We start from the raw sequence: 16,965 nt of genomic DNA on the forward strand, positions 1-16,965 counted from the left end.
CTAGAAAAGCTTGTGAGTGCAAAATGGTGCAGAAACACCCTGCGTACCACAGACACTCCAGATACAGAGCCCACTGGTAGATAATCCATGGGCGCTATAGATAGGTGCACATGAAATCCCAGCCTATAGATATAGTGTGTTTCAAGGCCAGCTTTGCGTGCTTCATACTGTCTACACTGAGTGGGAGAGAAAATAGGAGACACCCTGAAGAAGATTAAATCATGAAATAGTTTTATATGCTTCTATTTTATAATTTTGTGATGCAAATGAAATTTTCTCTAGGAAATATTTATTTTAATAATGTTTCAAACTCATATATAACAATGCTGTATTTTAAGAATGATTATATTATGAATTATATTTGTATAAAAGAATTTTTTTATATTTGAAATGTTAACTTTTTATGGCACCAGCTCTTTTTATGATATGTTAACACTGAGGTGGGACGGGACCTAGGGTGATGTGGATCAGGGGCCCATGCATCACTTTTGTGGTGTAGAGAGAAACAGATGCAGATGTTGCACATATCTGTGTGAGTCTCCACCCCCACACAGGTGCCTTCTGATGCAGGTGGTACCAGAAATCTGATTGTTTTTACCAAGGGCACACTGACTTCCCGACTCCAAACTAACCCTCAAGAAGATTGCAATATTTATTACCGTAATAAAATGTCATATTGTCAATAAAATTCTTATATTTGTGTGAAACTCATCTATTCTCAGATGTGTTTATTAATCATATCTCTTCAAACTCTTACTCCAGTCTCTTCATGGAACATAAAACTTTGAGTCTTTCTTTTAGATAGTTATCTATATATTTTATTTTTATATTTTTAATTTAAATATATATTAGATAAACTTGTATAATCTCACATGAATTAGCACACAAATTATGAAGTTGTCTTTTTAAATGGTGGTAAAATATACATAGCATAAAATGTACCATTTTAAACATGTTAAAATACAGGTCAGAGATATTTTGTGATTTCACATTGTTGCACAAATAACCACCATCATAAATCTACAGAATAGTTTTTAACTCAAAAAACTGAAAATCCTTACAATAAAAAAGTCCATCAGACAATAACTCTCCCTTCCACCCAACCCTGGAAACCATGATTGTGCTATCTATATGTGTGATGTTTGACTACTCTAGGGGTGTAAACATACATTAATCCTATTGCATTTGGCTTATTTCAATTAGCATAATGTCTTCAAGGATAATCCCTGTTATTTTATATGACAGAACTTATTATTCTTTTAAAACCTGAATAATATTCATTATACATATCATTTTTATACAATATACATATCATATTTTGCTTATGCATTCTGTGTAGATGGACACTTGGGATGCTTCTACCTTTTGGATACAGTGAATACTAATTCTATGAACATGGTACATGAGTATCTTTTCATGTCTCTATTTTAATGACTTATGACACGTTTGAAGTTAATTTTGTTTTAAAATGGAAGCTTATAGAATGCAAATGATTTATAGAACCAACTGTTAATACTTCCCACACCAGTGTGTTACAATTTTTTCATTTAGTAAATCTATATTGATACATCATTATCACCCATGGTTTACATGTAGACTTCCTTCTTGGTGTTGTACTTTTTTTATGAGTTTTGACAAATTTCTAATAATGTACAGTGTCACGATTTTACTTTTTGTGTAGCGTCTTATAGAGTGATTTTGCTGACTTAAAAATCCTCTGTGCCATCACTATTCATCCCTCCCTTCCCCCGACCTAACTCCTAACAACTTCTGATGTTTTCACTACCTTAATGCCTTTGTCTTTTCTAGAGTGTCATCTAGACATTCAGTAATGCAGTGTGTGGCCTCTTCTGAGTGTCTTCTTTCACCTAGTAATATGCATTTAGTCTACCTCCATGTTGTTTTGTGACCTGATAGCTCATTTATTATTCCTGCTAAATAATATTCCATTGTTTGGATATACCACAGTTCATCCATTCACCTACTGAAGGACATCTTGGTTTGTCTTAGTTTATTCTTATTCATTTTGGCAATTTTAAAAAAGCTGCCAAAACAACTATGTTTGGGTTTTTATGTGAATGTAAGTTTCAACTTTGGCTAACTAACAAGGAGCATGTTTATAAATCATATAATATAAATATGTTTAGCTTTTTGTGAGTGGCTTACCATTTTGCATTCCCACCAATAATGAGTGAGAGTTTCTATTGCTCCATATCTTTGCTAGTATTTGGCACTGTTAATGTTTTTGGAATTTAACCTGGATATAGGTGTGTAATGGTATCTCATTGTTGTTTTAATTTGCATTTCCCTGATGACATGTGATCTGGAGTGTCTTCTTGTGCTTATTTGCCCGCTGTTTATCTTTTTTGGTGGGGTGCCCATTAAGGTTTCTTGGCCCATGTTACAATTGGGTTGTTTGTTTTCTTATTGTTGAAGTTGAAGAGTTCTTTGTATATTTTGGATAACAGCTCTTTATCAGATATGTGTTTTGGAAATATTTTCTCAGTATATGACCTGTTTTTTCATCCTCTTGACTTTGTCTTTTGCAAAACAAAATTTTAATTTTAATTAATCACAGTTTATTCATTATTTCTTTCCAGGAATTTGGCTGTGATATTTCATCTAAGAAATTATTGCCATACCAAAGGTCATGTAGGGATTCTCTTCCATTGTCTTCCAGAAAATTTATACTCATGCATTTTGTATTTTGATCAATGGTTCATTTTCTAAATTTCCATGAAGGACTTAAGGTCTATATCTAGACTCTTTAGTTTATGATGCTCAGGTTATTTAGCATCATTTAGTGAAAAAAATATCATCTTTTCATCATGGTATTATCTTTATTTCTTTGTCAAAGATCAGGTGATTATGTTCGTGCAAATCTATTTCTGGACTCTTATTTGGTTCCATTAATCTATTTGTCTTTTTTTTTTCCTGGTACCATAATGTCTTTAGTACTATATTTTTATAGTAAGTCTTGAAGTCAGATCAGGCAGTGTGTTGGTTACCTCTTAATCAATGTGTGACCAAAATATGGAACCAGAATAACTTAAAATAGGAAAAGTTTATTTTGGACTCACAGTTTCAGAGGTCTCAGCTCATGGTTGGCCAACTCCATTGCTCTGGACCTGAGGTGAGGCAGCACAGCAAAGTGGAAGGGTGAGGTGGGGAAAGCTGCTCAGTTCAGGGTGATGGAGAAGCAGAAAGGGAGTGGGAGGAGCCAGGGAGGCACAATATAACCCCCATAGCATGCCCAGTGGTTCAGCTCCTCCAGCCATGCCCCAGCTGACTACAGTTACCCCCCAGTGATCCACTCAAATTAGTAAACCACAAATGAATTAATCCATGGATAAAGTTACAGCTCTCATGATCCAACAATTTTACCTCCCACATTAACACAGGAGTTTTGGGCGACACCTCATATCCAAATCATAACATTCCACCCCTGGCTCCCAAAAGTTTAGGTCCATTTCACAATGCAAAGATGAATTTAGTTCATCTCCAAGAATTCCCATAGTTTTAACAGTTCCAGCATTGCCCAAAAGTACAAGTCTGAAGTCTCTTCTGAGAATTGAGGTACAATTTTGGCTGTGAGCCCCCATAAAAAAATCAAAAGCAAGTTACATTTATTCAATAAATAAAATGGCAGAGTAAACATTCCCATTCAAAAAGGGATAAATAGTGACAGAGAAAGAAAGAATGGGACCAAAGCAAGACTGAACTTTATCTGGGCAAACAAGTCCCATAGCTCCATGTCTAGCCTCTGGGCACAAAGACATGAGATGTGATTTCCAAAGTTCTCAGGCATTTCTTCCCTTTGGTCTTGCCAGTTGCAGCCCACGTGTCCTCTCTCTTAGGCTGGCTCTGTCCTTATCTAGCAGCTTTCTTTGGCAGACTTTCCACATTGCTGACATCTCTTAATCTTTGGAGTCTCCACTACAAATTTGGCTTCCTTGTCAAAACTTTATGCATTGCCCCCTCAGGAGCTGCCTGCTGGTATTCTGACCCTACTGCACTTTGCCTGGCCTTCCAGGTCTTCCTTTGAAATCTCAGTGGAAGCTTCCATGACACCTTAACTGCAGCATCCTGCATTTCTGCAAAACCAGCGTCATGTATATGACACCAAGACCTGCCATCAGATTGAGCAGTAGCCGGGCCCACTTGGACTATGGCTGTAGTGGCCTTTGAGTGCGTGGGTGTCTAAGAATGGTGAGATGAATTCTGGGCAAACAAATTCCAGGGTCTCTTTTTAAAGGAATTTCCTCTTATATGCCCTTGAGTCTGCAATGTGTGTGGTCTTGCTGATTCCTGAGTTGCCCTTAAGAGATTTTTTCCTATTATTTTTGTGCAAAGTACTTAACTTCTCTTGAGGAGAAGTGGTGATCTCTTCAACAACCGCACCTTCCTTGGTCCATTTTACGTGCACTTTTCTGGCCAAATTGCAAGTTTTAAAAATTCTTATTCTCTGCTATCTTCTTCCAGTTCTCACAGTAAACCTAACTAAAAGCTGCCAGCAATATCCATACCACTGCGTGAATGTTGTGCTCTTTTGAAATCTCCTCTGTCATATCAATTAGTCCATGACACAAAGTCGCAAGACAGGATATAACATGAATGACCTCTATTCTAATCCAATAGAGTCCTCATTTCTCTCTGAAATCTCAGGAGCACAATTTTTACTGTCCACATCCTATCAGCATTTTGGTCTTCTGAGTTTCCACCAGAATCACTCATTAAGCTCTGCTTATGGTATTGTAAGTCTTCTCTAGCCTGCATCTACAAACTTCCAGACTTCCCTGGAAAGGAGTTTCAAAACCTTCTGCAACACATGGTCAGATTATTCATATCAATGACCCTACTTCTCCACACCAACGTCTGTGTTAGTCAGCTTTTTGTTGATGTCACCAAAATACCAAAACAGAACAACTGAAAAGAAGAACATTTTATTTGGGGCTCACAGATTCAGAGGTCTCAGTCTATGATTGGCTGACTCCATTGCTTTGGGCCCAAGGTGCTACAATACTTTCCCTGCAGAAGGATGAGGGAGAGGAAAGCTACTCAGCTTACAGAAGCTGAGAAGCAGAGACAAAGAAGGAGGAACCAGGGGACAAGATATAATCCCCAGAGATCCACAGTGATCCATCCTCTCTGGCCATGCCCCACCTGCCTAAAATTACCACCTAGTGATTCATTCAAATTATTAAACCATCAAATGGATTAATCTACTAATAAGGTTACAGCTCTCAGTTCAGTCATCTCACCTCCCACATTCACACAGGCTCTATGGGAGACACCTCATATCCAAATCTTAATAGGTAGTATCAGTCAGGAATGGAATGAGAGAGAAGGGGTGGGGGAGAGGGAGAGGGAAACAGAAATAGAGAGAGACAGAGATAAAGAGATAGTCAGGCAAAAACATGTCTATGTCAGTAAAGGACAATCTAAAATGGGAAATGGAAGATGCAGTGAGACCAGAGATGGATTTACTGTGAGGCTCACAAGCTAATATTTCAAAGAACTTCTCTGTCCTTAGTACTTTCCAAGACTGTGGGGGTAATTTTGTACTTGTAATTTTATAATCTTTGAAAAGAGTTACCTTTCTCATGTATAAAGTTCAGGCTCAAAAAATCCTTGGTAAGCCCTTGAAGAAGATATATACCAGTAAAATGCCATAGGAATTAGAGGAGGAAGTAGTTAGTATCACTTGGTAGAAATTGGGCTATTCAGGAAAAGTTTTATATAGGAAGTAGCATTTAGAATGAGACTTTGAGACTTGAACTGTATATCCGAATGAATAGGGGATAAACAAGGGTGCTCCAGACAAAGAATATAACATAAGGCATTAGCATGTAAATAAAGCAATGACTGGTTAAGTCAGTTTGGAGAATAACTAGAATAAGTAAAAGGAGATAAGACTGGAGCAAGATAATAGAGATTATGAATTTTGAAAGTCAAAGCAATGTGGGGAGTTAAACACCTCAAAAATCCTGGTAGCGTTTGCTACTAAGTAGTCTTTGGTCATCATCAAGAGCAATGGATCTCAAAATGTGGTCCCCAGACCAGTATAGTCTGCCTTTCTGGAGAACTTGTATTTATTGTATGTTTTGAACCCTGTCCTGACCTACTGAATCACAAACGCCACTTGTGAGGCAGTGGTCTGTTTTAGGACCCTCACAGGTGATGATGCTGATGCATTCCTGTCCAACTGTAAGAATCCTGACTGAGAATCTCTTGGTGTAGAGGAGTGAGCATAGAATTCAGCTGGTAGGAGTCAATGGATGGCTGAGTACGAAAGTGAGAAGCTCTGTAGAATGTTAGTGGTGGGAAACAAGACAAGAACACTGGTCTGAGGGGATGGTGGGATCAAGTGCAATCTGAAGGCATTTGTCTCCACATCAAGGAGGAATGATTTCCTCTGAGACTGCAGGAAAGGAAAGGAGTGGAGTTAGGGAGAATTTTTGAGCAAAGCTCAGAGTTGGGAGACTGAACTTGCCAACTAAAGTTCTGATGGTGCCTCAACCTTTTTGTTCTTTAATTGTTAAATTCTTTTCTTTAAAATTAAAAAACATATATTAGATCTTTATGGTTATACATAGCACTTTATTTCATCCTGAAAAACTTGGACTTGCATGGAAACCAATTTTGGTTCATGATCACCCCTCTTCCCTACTTCCTTTCCCTCCCATCCTCTCCATGCCTTCTCCTTACTCAACTCTACTAGGCTTCCTTTCTCTTGTCTATTAAATTGTATTTGATGGGTTCTTTGTGTATCTTTCCCTCCTGCTTTTCTTTATTTTACTCTGGGTTCTGCATTCATTCAAGCAAACATTCCACCTTTGAGTTTCTGTGTTTGGCCTATTTCACTTAGCACAATATTCTCCATTTCCATCCACCTACCAGCAAATGCCCTAATCTCCCTCAATCTTTTAAGCCACAGACATGGAAGTCAGTCAGGTATGTCAATCCCCTGACTTTGTTCTCCTTCAATTAAATCTCTAATTGTAAACTAATAGTAAGAGTTGTCTATTTTCTTTACAGTTCTGTCAGTTTTTGCCTAATGAATTTTGGTACTCTTGTTATGTGCATACTCATTAAAATTGTTGTCTTCATGGACTGTTAATTCAATTTTTATTGTATAATGCTCCCCTTCATCTCTAATGACTTTCTTGATTTGAGTCTGCTGTGTTTGAAATTAATATAGCTACTTCCATTTCTCTTGATGACTGTTAACATGGTACAATTACATTCATTCCTTGATTAATCTATATGTGGCTTTTAATGTAAGTGGCCTTCTCATAGACAACATGTATCTAGGCCTTGATTCTGAATCCACCCTGACAATCTCTTTTTATTTATTTCCATATTTTTATTGGTGCATTAGAATTGTATATAATGGTACAATTCATTGTTACATATTTGTACCTGCACACAATATAATAATATAATTTGGCAAATATCACTCCCCAGTTTTTCCCTTTTCCCTCTTTTTCTCCTACTTCCATACGTCTTCTAATTGGTATATGCAGACCATTGACATTTAAAGTGATTATTGATAAACTTACTATTTTTGGCCATATTTGTTCCTGTTTTTGTTTCCACCACCACCCCCCTTTTGGGGTGGGGGTCAGTTTGAGGTTCTGTTAGGATTTTATATGATTTTATTTTCTCTCCTTTCTTGGCATGACAATTCTATTTACTTCTTATTTCTTTTTAGAGTTGCCCTAGGTTTTGTATTTTTAATTAATCTTCATCACCTTAACACTATATCACTTCACAGATAGTGTAAGCACCTTAAAAAAGAAAGATTCCTAAACCTTCCCTCCTGTTTCCTTTATCATTGCTATTATCAATTTCATTTATATATGTGCATATATACATATGAATATACTATTATGATTATTATTTTGAACAAACTTATCAGATTAATTGAGTAAGAAAATTATATTTATTATTTTTCCTTCACTATTAATTCCCTTATGTTTGCTCTTTTATATGTAGATTAATTTCATAACTTCTTTTAACATTTCCTACAAGATAGAGCTGCTGATAATAAGTTCCTTCAATTTTTGTTTGCCTAATAAAATTTGTTCTCTTTTACTCTTGAAGGATAATTTCATAAGGTTCAGAATTCAAGGTTGGGAGCTTTTTCCTCTCCAACACTTCACATATTTTGTTTCACTCTTTTCTTATTTGCATGGTTTCTGAGAAGTTAGATATAATTCTTACCTTGGCCTTTTATGGATAAACTGTTTTTCCTCTGGTGTCTTTCAAGATTTTGTCTTTACTTTGATTTTCTGCAGTTTAAATATAGAAGGCCTAGGTGTTAGTTTGGGGCCTTTGTCCAGCTTTCTGTTTTTTGATCTTGCTGGATCTATATTTCAATGTTGGACATAAATTATTTTTTCAGGTTTTTAAAATAATTTTTATTTTTTAAAAGTAAATTGCACATTACAGAAAAAAAAAAACAAAAACCCACAAGCAAAGAACAAAGTCATCCAGTCACAAGAAGCTTAGTTGGATGTGTCCCTCTAGATTGTGTGCATATATACACAGTATCCAATTTTGTGTGATTGAGATTGTGGTGTATATCATGCTTTTCCACACATCATGAATATTCACCAATTCAAAATCCCAAAGCTACATGAGTATTTTTTGATAACCAAGAATACACTACACCAACTCAATCTGTTATCCTTTCTTGGGGACAAAAATTTCACTGAAGACAGAAATGGCAACAGGCCTCTAGATAGACATATCGGCAGAGTTACAACTAAAACAATTCATTCCCTTAATGCTCAATTTAAAATGAAACAGCAACAGAATACACCAAGCTTGTTTCATTACCAGATTTCTACTACTAAAATATTAGCAAGAATGCATGTTCTCAGTGAATTAAAATATTCCAATAGTACAGCCAGAAGATGCACACACACCAGTGGCTCACATCAAAATGTAAATCTTTGAGCACTTGCTCCCATCTTTCCCTGTGTTTCCTTCTGCCCCTCTGCTGCCAGCCTAATGAACAAGTGCTGATACACATTGCCCAGAGATTGTTGGATATAAATTTGAGGCAAAACCTCAGTCATTATTTCTTTAAATATTTCTTGTCCTCCTTTCTCCCATAAATTATGTCACTTGTACCTATCCTACAGACAGGAAGGAGGAATTAGAAATACATTTTTTAATGTACTTACACTATCTGTGAAGGGATACAGTGTTATTAAAGGTGACATAAGCTACTTACAAACACAAAATCTAGGACAACTCTGAAAAGAGCTATTTTATTCTGATGTTGTTTTTCATTCTCTTTTCTCTATTATTCGGTTCTTTAGATTTCTGTTCTCAAATCTTGAAGCTCAGGGATTCTTTCTCAGTCATTTCCAGTGCGTGAGTAAGCCACGCAAAGACATTTTTTCATCTTTGTGAAATTTTTTTTGGGGGGTCTGCAGATTTTCTTTTTGATTCTTTCTTAGAATCCCACCTCTCTGGGCTAGGATTGTGGCTCAGAAGGAGAGCGCTCACCTCGAATGCTTGAGGCACTGGGTTTAATCCTCAGCACCACATAAAGATAAAACAAAGATATTGTGCCCACCTATAACTAAAAAAAAAAATTAAAAAAAGAATCCCATCTCTCTGCCTATGTTATCCACCTGTTCTTTCCATGGTGTCTCCTCCTTCCATGAGAGCTACAGCACATTTATCAGAGTTGTTTTAAATTCCTGGTTTGATGATGGCAACATTCTTGCCAAATCTGACTCTGGCTCTGATGTGTGCTCATTGCTCAAATTGTCTTTTTTCCTTTTAGTAAGACTTGCAATTTTTATTGTTGTGGTGGAGAGGAGGCTCGTATTTGCTGGAAAAAGGACCTGTGGCAAAAAAGGCCTTTCATCCTGCAGTGGTAACTTGGGGTGACGCTCTATAGTCACATGAATGGGCCTTGGTCTTTGGTGAACCTGTGCTCCTGGACCAAATTTCACCAGCGATTTTCAGAGGTTTTCCTCCACTTAGGTGGGGCAGGATGGCTAGAAGGTGCTGGCATTTGCTATTTCCCTTTCTTTGCGTCGATATAATCTGATTAAACCTTGGCAGCTTAGCCTCTGGCATAATAGTTTGTCTTGAGGGAAGGCCTCAAGCAGAGTGCTGTGGGGTATTTCTACATGAATACTTCTCCTCTTGCCCTGAAAAAGTAAGAGGGGATTTTTCTCCAATATTCCTGGCAGACCTCCTAGAGCCAATACCCATGAAAGTGTGCCCCTCTACTAAGTTTCACTAGCGCATTTAACTCTAGTGTCTTTAACTCTAAGCCTTGTCCAGCTGAGCCTCCAGCAATTTAGCAATTACGGTGAATGCTTTCCTACTGTGGCACTGGCTCCTAGGGAGATTTTCTTTTGCTCAGTGGTTTCCACTCTGGAAACTTGTGATTCTCTTTATCCACTTGTCTGCCTCTCCAATTTTGTGGGCAGTGGTTTGTCCTGTGACCTCAGAGCTCTGACGGCTCTCAGAAGAGTTGTTTTTCAGTTTGTCCAGGTTTCTACTTGTTAGATTAGAGGCATGACTTCTCTGAACTCCTTAAATTCTGGGCTGGAAACTGCAAGTCGTTTTCATTCATTTTTAGTTGAAAAAAAAAAAGGAATCAAGTGCAAACTGAGTGGGACAAAGAAAGCCCAAATAATGAAAACCCACTCAAAGAAGATACTGGAATAAGAAGGTTTTCCATTAAAAAAAAAAAAAATGAATGATTTTAACCCCAGACTTTCTATTGCCATCTCCATTCAAATCCTGAATTTTAGGCTTCCCTTGATCAGTCTGTGGTCAGTCCCTTCTGACACACATTTTCTTAATGTCGTTCTCAGTCCTTTTACTCTGTGGATCCTCATTGTATGCCAAAAGCAAAAGTTTGAAACGGGTTCATTTCCCTCAGTAACCAGGGGCCTTCCAGGGTTGGGAAACTGCTACTTATTAGAGTGAAAGACTAATAAAATCCCCAAAGTAAATATTTTAGTAGTTGGCTAAAAAAAGATCCTCAAATACTATGTGGAAGACAATTTAGAATGAGGTTTATAAAGAGCACAAAAACCTGTTTGACCTGTTAAAATAGGTGTGGACAATCACAATTCCCTATTAAAAGCTGTTATGAAAAAAAAAACCCTATAAATGCAAGACAAATACTTTGGGGCATAAGAACTCCAAATCAATAGGTTGGGAATTATAAGCTAGTGCTGTGTATAAAGTCTGGGACCTGAGTCACTGTCAATTGACAGGGCCAGAGAACCAACTCCTGTGTACTTTCTCAAGGAAAGAAGATTTCTCAGGAAAATTTTTCGGTTTATCTTTGATTCATCATAACGGAAACACTCATTTGCTTTTTAATAACTAATTTTCTCTAGGTGTAAAATGGCATAATGTATGTTGAAATGTGATTAAAAATCTTTAAATGGATACACCACTACTGACCTTGAATTCCATGTAGCAAAATAAATAAATGCAGCAATAATTCTAAATAGTTGCTTAGACTGAAAGTTTTGATACAATTCCAATACATGGTCCATTGATCAAAGTACAAAAGCTGTATAAAAAGTGTAACTCTCCCTTCAAGAACTGCCCCCTTGTGGAGATTTGGTTGTATTGTTAGGGGAGTCAATTTCCCAAATAAGCACAATCCAACCATAGAAATGAGTACATACAGATCTCACACTCCAACTTAAATGAATTGCCATGACATTTTAGCCTTAAGCCATTTTTATTATTAAAAATTAAGCCTGAATAGCTTGGTGATGCATGTAGTTCTTTAACTGTGTTCTTTATCATCCATCCTTGTCACGGATATAGTAATAGAAGAAATGGCTTTTAACTACCACAATGATAGGTATTCTGATCAATGGAACTAAAACTGAATTGTTTTTTGATTGACAAATATTGACACAAATACTTTTAAAACCTGAAAGACACAAATCTACTCTGGAACTAATTCCTATGAAATAGAGTAATAATTTATCAAAAATTATACTATAATAAAGTAAGCTTTCTTTGTTTCATTTTAAAAAAGTGGATATATTTGGCCATAGTTGTTTGGCCATCATTATCACCAAGGTTCTATAACCTAAACAAAACCAACAAGACTATTTTTGGCTTTTATATAAAATAGGTGCCAGGGTGGAATTACTATCTTAGAAAAAGGAGTTGTGTGGGCAAATTTATGATCATGAGTGATCCTGTTGTAGGGAGGAAATTTTTATTTTGTTTTCTCTTTTCTCCTAGTAGGGATCCAAAGTAGGAGGCAGAGTGTCCTATACAGACACAACTTCCTTTTATTTGGGAAGCTATACCAGGCACGTGCATTTGAGCCAAGCAAGGTAGCTGTTGTGCCACAAAAGAAAAATTAAACATTTCAAGTGAGCCTGAGATTCCTATTATATTATTTTACATTCTTCAGTCAATTAAAATTTTATTTTCTGAAAAATTTCGAGTATATGCAATAGTAGACATAGATAACAGATTTATGTTCCTTTTGCTGAACTCCAGCAGTCATAAACTCATGGCTGTCTATTTCATCAATGTTCCATTGTATATTATTTGGAATAAATCCAAACAATGTATTATTTTAAATGTATGTGTTTCTAAAAGCCAAAGCTTTTTCTCTTGGTCTTTTAAAACACACATCCACATTATCATTACTAAAAAATATAAGGTATCCAACATCCTCAAATATTTACTCATTGTATAAATGCTAATGGCTACTTTGCATAAGACTTGTAAGAGCAACCATGCAAAATAGTTTAAATAATAAATGGGAAAAGTTATTGTTCCATAACCTTAAAAATATTAAGTATTAAACTCTCTTACTGTTGATTGTAAATAGATAAGGAAATTTGAAAAATATTAAAAACTAGCATGAGGGCTGGGGGTGTCGCCCTACCCAACACTTTGGAAGATATCCTAATCCTAGACCCTGGGGCTGGGGTTTTGCCAGAAGTTCCTCCACCCAGAGGAGGTATCAGTCAACCTGAAAGAACTAGAAGAGTATTCTCAGAGTGGCCTGGGGCATCCGGCAGCACCTGTGACCTTGTTGGAAGTTCATGCTCTTCTTCCCCCAAACTCCTGAATCAAATTCTGCAGCTTTGCCCAGGGGAAGTATTTTTGGACAAATTCTCTAGGCATTCTTATTCACATTAATTAAACAAACAAACAAACAAACAAACAGTCAATTGGATTCTCCTTTTGAGGTCAAAGTCATTCAGAAATTTAGATGAACATCAGGGAAATCTTGAAGGAACATTGATAAAGGCCCCATCCCAAACCAATTGAAGAAGACTCTCCGGAGGACAGAGTGAAGACTTTGATAGGGTAAAAGATTCCCCAGGTGATTCCAAGGCTGAGCCAGTTGCAAACCCTTGACCTGATCAAGGTCAGGTCTTTAAAGTGCGTTGAGAGTGGGGTGCTTGGAAACTGATGCAAAGCAGCAGGAGTTTGAGCAGGGAGATGGACATCTGTCAGCGGAGGACAAGGACAGTAGGTTAGTGCTTGGCATCTGAGGGCACTTCAGGGGTGTTCATTTAAAAGGGGGGCATTGATATCAGTTGAAAATTCTTAACTAGACCTTTGAAAACTGATGGCTGCCTGTGTGTTCTAGGTGTTCGGGTACAGCAACCAGCCAGGAGGCAGAGTCCACAGTCTCATGAGGCTTAGGTTCTAGTGGGTGGGTGCAGAAAATCAGTGGTTAAAATATATAATCGTGATGGAGAAAAATTGAGAAGTAGAGAGATATTTGACCTAGTGGCGCGTCAGTAAAGTCCTTGTTAGTGAGTTGACATTGAACAGAGACCTTAAGAAAGTGAGAAAGTCCGTCCTGTGGGTGTCCTGGTGAGTGCCTGAAGCAAAGGGAAGACCAAACAGCAAAGGTAGAGATGTGCTTGGTAGGTTGGAGGAACAGCAAGGAGATGCTGTGTGGAGCTCAGAGCGAAACACAATCATGGGTGGAAAGGGTCTCTGTAAGAGGCTTTTACTGGGAATAATACAGGAGACCACTGGACCCCTGCTGTGTTTTGAGATAAGTGATGTAATTGGGCATATTTGAGCAGAGTCACTCTGATGTTGAGACCAGGTTGCAAGGGGGGAGTGTGGAAGAAGGGAGACCAGCTAGGAGTCCATTGCAATAGTCCTAGTGAGAGAGCAAGCTGCTTGAACCCAGGCAGTGACTGTGGTGGGTCAGAGAGGTGGTCGGAGTCTGCATGTATTTTGAGAACAGAGAGACAAAGTTTGCTGATGAATTGGATATAGGGTAGGAGGGGAGAAGGGGCCTCCAGGATGCTGCTGAAGATTTTGGTCTGAGATTTGGTCTGAGATTCTTTACGGAGACTGGAAAGAGTGGAGGGGAAACTGGGGCTGAGGGTCAGGATTCAGCAATGTTTGACACATGTTAAGGTTGAGACATCCAAGAGGAATGGCAAGTGAGCTGTTTATCATACAGGTCTGATGTTCAAGAGAAAGAGTTGAAGAGTTAAAGATAGAAATACAGAAATCCTCAAAATGTAGATGTGGTGAGTGAGCAATGCCATTAACATAGACTAAACACATTCGTGTTCGATTACAGTGTTAGTTTATTGTTGTTCAGTAAATTTTAATAGGTTATATCACTTTCAGCTGTTATAGTTCATGGAATACTGGTGGATTACCTACTGGTCATAAATTAAGCAATCACAGTTTTTTTTTATTCAGTCTTAACTACTAATATCTATAATTGTAATTTATTCATATAAGTGAATAAAAGGCTATGAAAGGCTAAGAAAGGGTTAAGGCTGGGTTTCAGAAGGCTGAACTGAGAGAAAAGGCAGAGAGCAGATAATAATGATAATTATAATGAGAGTAACTGCAAGTGATCAGATAAGATTACCAGCTGAACTTGTTCAGGCTATAGAGTTGTCAAAGCACAGACCCTGAGCCAGGGATGTGGCAGAAGACGGTTTCAGAGTGTCAGCTTAGAGTGGACTGTGTGTGGTCATCATGGGCAAGAGAAATTGCACTATGCTGAAAACCAAAGGAACAGATTCAGAGGTTCATTGCTGGTTTCTGTGGTGTATTTTCTGGGTGGGACTTATGACAAGTAACCAGGTGATGGGGTCATTGTGCCATAGTGGGTGTCCAGCCTTGGGATGCTCCTCCTTTTATGAGTCTTAGGTGAGGGATTTGCTTCATTGGTGGTTGGTTTGATAAGCTCATGAACCTGGTTCTCACCATATATTGAATATGTCCATGCATCTATGTGCTTCTGATTAATTCAATAAATTCACAGGTAGCCATTTTTATTAGCATGATTGATTTACCAGTTTGAGCCTATGGTTGTGCTAGGCAGATGGTGGTTGCTTACATTATACAATCAGGGCATAGAGTCATTCTGTCTAAGCAATTATAATCAAAATGGAGTAACTCATGGCAAATTGCTGCTTTATAAAATGGAGTAATTAAGGGCTAGGCACAGCCTGAAAACTACTGTTGTATAGATCAAGGAGTAATTCCCAGCAGAACACAACCTGCTCTCTATAATATATGATGCCCAACATCACCAGGGTGAACTGGGTTCTTTTTTTTTTTTTTCATCATCAACATCACTTGGGGGCTCATTAAAAATGCAGAATCTCAGGCTCTACTCCAGAACTATTGACTTAGTGTTGGCATTTTTATCGTGATCCCCAGGAGATCTATAGGCACTTTAAATTCTGAGGTACATAAATTAGATAACTTAGGTTCTGAATGAATACATAGAAGAGAAGGACTGACAGCCTGAGAAAATCTAACTTGGAGGTCTTGCTGAAAGGAATGAAGACTGTGACAATATAGAAAAGAAAAATTCAGACAGGGTTGTGTTCTAGTCCAAGCCAGGAAGCTTTGAGAAGAGTGGAGTAATCAACTTAGGCAAACACTATATGGGTCAATTAAAAAGAAGAGTTGAGAAAAGCTGTCTACTGGATTTTGCAATAAGCCTGCCATTGGTTATTTTTATAAAAGCATTTTAATGGGATCCCACATTGCTGAGAAGAGACAAGCTAGAGACAGTGTTGCTTTTCATGAATTTTATCTAAAAGAAAGGTGAGAAATGAGTGGTAAGTGGATGGGAAAATGAGGTCTAGTGAAGTTTGTTTGTAAAAAGGGAGAGATAACATTGGCTGGCATAGTGAATATGAGGATAATCAGTTACCAGGCGAGAGAAGTTGGTGGAACTGGGAAGAGTTGAAGAGTGTCCAAGAATGCCTTGAGTGGGTGAGAGGGAAGAGACACGGAGAGCAAGAGGAGGGAACAACTTAAGTGTGGATGATGGACAGTTACAGTAATAGGTAGGAGAAAGGGTAGGTTGATAGATGTGGGGTTGGGAAATTATGAGTTTTTTTTTTCTGACTATAAATACACTTTATTTTGGATGATTTTCTTTTGATGGAGTAATTAGAAAGTAATCAATTGGGATGAGAATAAAGAAGAAACACTAAGAATTAAAGAGAAGGAGGTATGAATTATCTTCAAAGATGGTTTCCTGCAATCTTTATAAGTCATGATGCATAAAAAGTGAAGATATTTGGTTGACAATTGTCCTTGAAGTCCTGGACAAGGGACAGGAGGCATCTGGCTCAAGATTCTCATTGTCATAGACCATGCCTACAAGTCTATGCGGCTGAAGAAAGTTACATCTTCTGGAATCCTGGCTCTGTTTGGCACATTACTTGGGGATATTTGTAATAAGAGACGGGAAGGAAGATATCCAGGTAGCAGGAAGTTCTTCATGTCAGTAGAGTTCATATATCTGGAGAGAGCCAAGTCAGGCCAGATGCCTCCTGTCCCTTGTCCAGGACTTCAAGGACAATTGTCACCCAAATATTCTCATTTTTTTATGCATCATGACTTATAAAGATTGGAGGAAATTATCTTTGAAGATAATTCATACCTCCTTCTCTTTAACCCTTAATATTTCCTCTTCAT

This window comes from Urocitellus parryii, chromosome 3 (genome assembly GCF_045843805.1).
Source record: "Urocitellus parryii isolate mUroPar1 chromosome 3, mUroPar1.hap1, whole genome shotgun sequence".
In the NCBI taxonomy this organism is placed as follows: Eukaryota; Metazoa; Chordata; class Mammalia; order Rodentia; family Sciuridae; genus Urocitellus; species Urocitellus parryii.